The following is a 7,654-nucleotide window of genomic DNA, read 5'->3' as shown; positions in this document are numbered from 1 at the left end:
CGTTTTTCACTTGCGTGTCTGGTAGGAAAGGGGGCTCTGATGAGATCAGTCACACTCAGATGTCCGCAATCGTTGCTCTAATCATGGACTGGAATTACAATTATTCCAAGTTCGTCTTCAATGAAATGATGAGCAATCTAAAGTCAAAGAAGAAGGAGATGTTCTTAATGTATCCAAGGTTCCTACATATGATTTTTTATTCTCACTATCCAGATCTTGTGAAATCTGTTGATACTATGGACATGAAGTTTTTGGGACCCAACACTTTTGGGTTGATGAAACAAAACAGAAAGGGGGCCAAGATCTTCTATCGGGGCCTTCATGCACTGGTGAAATTCGGACGATTTGCTGAGACAGAAGCTGAGCCTGTTTTGGCTCAGGTTGCTGATGAACATGTGGTAACGGCTCAACCACGAGTTGCTACTTTCTAACTTTCTGATGATGAAGATGACGAGGCTGAACACCGTCAGACAGATATCCCTCCAAGTACTGAAAATTTAATTGCTTTGGAAGCTGTTAAAGCTTTATTACAGTCAACTGCTCTGAAACCTCCTCGGTCTGTTGCTGAAGTCAATGAAGAAAACATAGCTGAAGATCCAACTATAGACATAGGTCCTCGAAAACGTAGAAAGAAAGATCCGAGGCTTGGAGTGCTAATAAATGAGTCTGAAACAACCATTACACCAACAACAAATGAAACAACCAACCCAGTTCAAATTCAACCTGAGACACCTGCTTCAGAAACATAAGCTGAACAAGACATACCTGCTGATGAGGCATCATTCCATGATTTGCTGACTAGTGATTTCGGTGATGATTTTGACTTTGATCTTGAGGCAGAAATTCCTCACACCGACACAACAGATATTCCCTCCGGCTCATCTCGCCCAGACAATCAAGGTCAGTCAAGCACCAGTATGTCAGACAAAGTTGCCCAGATTCTGGTGATGCAGGAAACCTATCTTCAAAATAAAGGTAAAGGGGGTGATTCTTGAAGATGCTCCTGTTGATGTTCATGCATTATAACGTCGGGTTTTGAACTCGAACAAGATTCAGTAGTCAAAGATGTTCGTATTCAGGAATTGGAGGCGGGTAATTCTGATAAAGACTCCAAGATTAAAGAATTACAGTCGAATACGGGAGAATTAACTGCACTATATCTTGACCTCCAACAAAAGCTCTTTCAAAAGTTTGGAGATGAATTCAAAGGCAGTGATGATGTAACTTCTAAAGTACCAAATGTGAGTCAAGGTGCGAGCTCTACTGCTCGTCCTGTTGAAAATATTGATGCCTCGGAATCTCTGCAAAAATATCTAGATGCTCCTCCTGTCTCCAAAGAGAAATCTGATAGAATCAAGAAGAATGTGCTTGAAAAAGGAAAGAAAAAGCTGCTGGTCATGAAAAACTCAAATCAGAATGTCGAGTCGTCAGATCATCCAGACAGGTTTTTTATTGAAATTCAAAAGGGCTTTAATAGTAAATATGGTGATCGATCGGGAGTTCTATCGTGGGGCTTTGATGCGGATAAAAATATGTGGTGGGTAAAAAGGAAGTCAGGGTTCACCGAATACTATAAGAAGATGAAAGATTTTGGCTCCTGGACGAAAGTGGATTTGAGTGATTTAATCAATTCTCCATTCACTAATCCAACTAATGATAAAAGAGGTACTGAGTTCTGGAATTTCCTGAAACGAGAGGTTGATCGAGCTTCCCGAATATGAAGACTGTTTAATCCTTCCTAAAGAAAGCCAAAGGGGTTCAAGATCCTAGGACTGGAAAAACTATGGTTAACGTCATGTGGTCTGCAACAAACAAAGCCACTCACATTCCTGTCCTTGACCAGATTCCAGATGGCACCTTGGATAATATGAAATTCTGGATATATGATAGCGTTTCTGCCACTGTCATTATTAAGCTAGAGAAGGGAAAGGGTCAGTACCGATTTGTTGAACACAGAGACCTATTAAAGCTGGGGGAAAGAGACATCCACACCCGTACTTTTCAGATAGTTGCTGATCCAATTTTTGAAACGGCTGCCAAAGAATTCACAAGTATGGTAGCCACTATCATTCGTTGCAAGTTTTGGGCAGGTGCTTTGAAAGATGCTGATGTTGACTACATGGAGCAAGATTAAAGACCAAGCTACAAACCAAGGGGGAGATTGTTGGGCCTAGTTTTGTAGTTTGAGCTTAGTTTGTGTTAATTCTAGTTGTTTTGGGATTGGGTTGTTAGTTAATGTGTGAACCGAGAACACTTATGGGTTCTCAGTGGGCTTGGTGGTTGTTTGGGCCGGCCTAGTTGGTTAGTGTCCCTATATACAGTGATATTATGTATAGGGTTAAAGGTTGTTCATTCCAAGTCTTTGTTCAAGTATTGTAAGTGCTTAAGCACCCGACGTATTCATCAATATACGTGTGTTTTGAAGCAACATCGTGTTTATTTACTTTATCTATTTGTGTTCTTGAATCATCGAGTATAGGTATTCCGCATCTATACTTGTCTAGTTGATATCATATTGTAGTGATCCAGATTCGGGACTTATACTCTTCAATCTACCTTAACTTTCTCATCTCTCAACCAAATTAATCGATTTTTGGGTCTAAATTGGCTAGAATTTCACAAGGGTTTCAATTATACCATTGTATTTGTGAGAATCTATCGTTTTGATGGTCGATTTTGGATAATCAAATCCGAAAATTTTTGGGTTTTGGTATATTTTGAAGCTTTGTTCATCTTCATCCTCTACAACACCAAGGTATGTAATCTATTGTCATTCTTGTTGGTGTATTGCAATGAAATTGTAAGTTGTTCATAATTGTTTCTATAACCACACTTGCTTGAATTGTTGAATTTGTGAATAATGAGTTTGAATGGGTTATGGTTGAAGATGATTAGTATGAGTTGGAACATAATTATGGGCAAATTATTAGCTACATAGGGACATAATGCTATTTTTTTTTTGAAAAAATTGTTTGAAAAAGTAAATATGTGTCTAAGTAGCATCTTCAATCATAATGTTAAGCAAGTGTGGGGATGTTTAAAGTTGAAAAGTGAATAACTTGCTCTTTTGTTGTTGTTTGTGTGTTCAGAATGGGTAGAAAAGGGAAAGAACTGGTTGGCTCGTTAAGCAAACAGGCTGAACAACCAAAGAGAAGAAGGCTGGTACTTCAAGCAGAGATGGAAGAAGAGGAAGAGGATCAAAGAGGCGAAAAGCCAATTTGGAGGTCAGGGTCTTTAGCAGATCAACCTCAAGAATGGCAAGCGGAGCTCTTCCATGATCAAATGAACGTGTTGAGACAACGAACTGATGTGTTTATTTGCGAAAAAGAAGTTAGAGAATAGGACTTTGGGCCATTTGGGGTTACCGATAAATTCAGAGCATTGGGTTGGGAAGCAGCCTTAAAGTGTTGGGACAACGAATCAACTAACTTATTTGATGTAGAAATTCAAGAATGGATGGCTACTCTACGACGGGTTACAGGTGACCATCCATCAAAGAACAGGTTGATTGGTACTGTGAATGGGGTTCAAGTGGAAATGTCGTTCGATAGTTTGAGACGGGTAGCAAAGTTTGATAGTAAACCGCAAAATCAGTATAAGTGCCCGGATTTGGATGATTTGTATTTGTTCCCCGAGAAGCACCCGATGTGAAACACTATGCTAGATGATCTGTTTTTGCCCGGGACATATGCCGGGAAATTGTACCGAAAAAATTTGAAGATGGAAGCAAAATTGATGTTAACAATAAGCATCAATAACGTCATTCCGCGTCGGGGTGACAGGGTCGAGGTACGATATCCCGAAGTTCCAATATTATACACTTTGCTACATGGCTCCCCGCTTATTTCATATCGATTCTTGGTAATGAGTAACGTACGGATAAGCCGAAACAGTGTGGACCGGAAGATCATACCGCATTGTCGATTAATAACGGCATTGTTAAAGAAATATGGTGCTATTCAAGTGGGTGATAGGGAGTCTTACAAAAAGTTCAAACCTTTTGACATCACACATTTGGGGTCGGGTTGGGTATATTCCCAATCCGAACGGTACCATAAATTGAAGAGTAAGGGGAGAAGATGGAGAGTTTTGAAGGAAGATGCAAGACCATTAAATGCGGGTGAAGCGGATGACCCGGAAAGTGAAGAGGAGATAAGTGCTGATGAGGCGTATCCAGATAATCCAAATGTAGTTCACATGGAAACGGATCAAGCGGGACCGAGTTGGGATGGAAGGCAAGCGGGTATGCAATCGGGTTATGTGGGAAGTGCATTTGACTATGCACAAAGACCGTATGATTCGAATTGGGCTTATCAAGGAACGATGCAAGAGGTGGTAGAAAGACAAAGACCGCCCACGTTTGGGAATTGGCCCGAATATTCCCAAGATCAACAAACCTTCATGGGCGCGAGCATGGAAAGGGCATTAAAGCAGAATTATGATCGACAAGAGCAGTGGAATCGCACCCATGCATATGCCTTTGAGAATGACATGAACAACCGATACCTTGATAATCGTCAGCGACGGATGCATGACGTGTGGCATGCGGGACAGCCGGTTGTGGCCGACCCGCCATATGTGGATTACACCACTTTGCCACCGTATGATGGTAGTGTGTCATACCCTACACCACCATTGCATCATTCCATGTGGGTGGATCCCAATCAAGGCTCAAGTCAAAGTGCTCCACAACAACAAAAAGGCGAGCAAGGTGGTGATTATCAAGGCACGTTTGGATTCGGTGAGTTCAACGATGTGATGACGTCCATTTTTGGGCCGGCCCGACCGCCCTACTTCTGATAGAATCTCGTGTTACCAGGTGAACATCGTTTTGTATATTCTGTACAATTGTTATCTTTTGTTTTTTTTATTTGTTTTTGGGTGGATGGTTGGTGGAGAAAATACTTTTGATTAAGTATTAACGGGTTGTGTTGAAAAGAGGGTTGTGTTTGAAGTATTTTGTTTCTTTTGTCTCTAAAAAACCGTACATTGGGGACAATGTATCCCAAGTGTGGGGATAAGAAAAATTTTCGTTTGTTAGTGTTAAAAAAAATCAAGTAAAAAAAAAATCAAATAAAAAAATTAAAAAATCTGAAAAACTTAAAGAATTTTTTTTTTGTGTGTTTTATGAAATCGGAAAGTGGTAAGATGGAGGGGTGAAGTTTTGGTCCCTTTTCTTGGTCACAATTTCCTAAATAACACGTGCCTAGTTGTTTAAAAAAAAGAGATTATGTAGTTTTCTAACCAAGGTTAGCATGCCTTCGGTGTAATAACTTGCATAACATGTTCATTTACACTTGAAAATTGAGAAAGTATTGGTTGGTGAGACGGTTGATATTCTCCGATAGAACTTGTACAATTAGTGCATTTAGAGATCTTAGCTTGACATGAGTGCAAAAATGATGGAGGCACTTAGGTTAAGCCTCGTCTGGATGAGCGAGAGTGTGGGATTTGGGGGGTTGGGGCCTCATACATTATACATATGAGGATGGTTATGTGAGGGGCGGGGGGTTGGTTCCTTTAGAAAACCTTATTGGGCCTATTCTTTTATTTGATCAACCCCGGTATTATTTTGCGAAACGATCCGACTTAATAGGTTTCAATGTAATTGTTTTATTATTTATCAGTTAGAGATGTGAAGCATTATGTTTATCATGCTAGTATGTAATGTTCAAGTATTATACTAGTTTGAAAAAATAAATGTTTGTATTAGAGTTGCAATGTTTATGTATGCATAGTTCAAAGTATTATTTATTAAGTGAAAAAAAAAGAGAGAAAAAGAAAAGAAAAAGAGAAGTTAGTGATGTTCATAGTTGTTTATTTTATTATTTACTTAGTTTGTATGTAATAAGTCGGATCGGATCGTTTGAGCTACTTTCAATATTCCCTTCCATACCCTTAAACTTGGCCCCATTACAACCCGTTTAAGACCATCTTGATTTGTATTCATGTCAAATGCATTTACATAGGTGGAGATTTGATGATTGTACAAGCGTATGCGAAGAGAATTGACTAAATATGAAGTATACGAATGATCACTAAGGAAAAGTTATTGTGTAAATGTGTGTTATGTATAGGTAAAAGCCAAAAGCATGTTAGGATTGGTTAGAAATCTTCGGTTTAAATGGAACATCAAGTAAGCTAGTGCACCCGATAAAATAAGGGAATAAGGTATGACTTGGGACCTTAACCGAACCGGATTTGTGGTATGATTGGTGGATACAAGTTGAATGTAATAGAAAATTGTTGTTTGAGGTGTTGCTTGAGGGCAAGAAACGAGTAAGTGTGGGAATGTGACGGGTGGTCCATGGGACAACCCTTAAGTGGTTTAAGTTCGTTAATATTCACGCGTTTAATCTGTTTGTTTTGTTGAATTAGATAACTACGTTTACTCGTGTAATGGCAGGTATGAGAAGATAGAGGATGGAATTACGAGAGTGTGGGCGAAAACGGCGAAGAAAACGGACTTAGAACGAGGAAGTTATGGCAAAAATAAGAAATTGGTGGTGAAGACCACCGTAGCTTACGGTACCCACCGTAAGCTACGGTGGGGCTGGAGAAATTTAGCTGCCGTAAGGTAGTTTTAAGCTACCGTCGGCTTTTTGGAAGCCACCGTAAGCTACGGTGGCCACCGTAGCTTACGGTGGAGGCGACACTGCAATTGTAACTGTCGTTTTTTACTTGTATTTTGGACGGCCTTTCACATTATTATCATATATTTTCATCTAAGGACGAACCTAGGGCGTTTTTGAGAGCTTCTTGATCAATTGTGAGTGTGTTAATCATAAAACACTTGTTTTCAATTTGTATGACAATCATAATTGAAGGGATGACGAACCGAATCATGCTCGGCTAAATTCCTTTGTGTTTTCCCTCGGATTGTAAGGTTTCTTATGTTTTTTTGGTTGAATGTTTAGACAATTTCTGAGATATTAGTTTGATCATATTGATTAAATTATTATGGTGTTGATGTATTGATTGATAGATTATTAGGTTATCGATTTTGTGTTCTAAACCGTCAGTTCTTGGTTCTTTAAGTAATCGAGATTAATCGGGAGGGATTTAGGGTTAGATAAACTAATTGGTTTTTGAGTGATCACCTTGCGTTGTATAATCCAAGTACTTGATCTTCATTTATCGCATTCGTTTACATAAACACGTTTACCTATTGTTCATCTCAGTTAAACATTAACCGTAACATTCATGGAAACCTGAAACCGAGTGAAGGCATATTTTCGCATATTGTTTAAAACTCGTTTATTGCTTTAGTTCTTTTTGTTATCAAAACCAAACAACCAAATATTTGAATTTACTTTTCGCATTTTGTTTAATATAGTTTAATTATAAAGCTACTTAGTAACATATTTTTCACAAACTCCCTATGTTCGATACCCGCTTACTTCTATCTAACTAGTTGTATTCGGTTTATTTTTGAGTGAGTCTTAGACCTCACGTCAATACCTACTCAGGTACTTTTCGCCACACTTTGAAAAAAACTGTGACAAAAGCTAGCCATGTTATAAAAACGTGTGGCAAAATGTAACCTACAGTCATAGTTTGTTTGATCTTTGATACATGTGACCAAAAACACATGCATTAGCCACAAACTGTGACATTTAACTAGCCACATGTTTTAATAGTGTGACCAAATGTG

This window comes from Bidens hawaiensis, unplaced genomic scaffold (genome assembly GCF_021521415.1).
Source record: "Bidens hawaiensis isolate Kalapana, Puna unplaced genomic scaffold, B.hawaiensis_p1.1 tig00000636_1, whole genome shotgun sequence".
In the NCBI taxonomy this organism is placed as follows: domain Eukaryota; kingdom Viridiplantae; phylum Streptophyta; class Magnoliopsida; order Asterales; family Asteraceae; genus Bidens; species Bidens hawaiensis.
Note: the sequence above shows the minus strand (reverse complement) of the source record.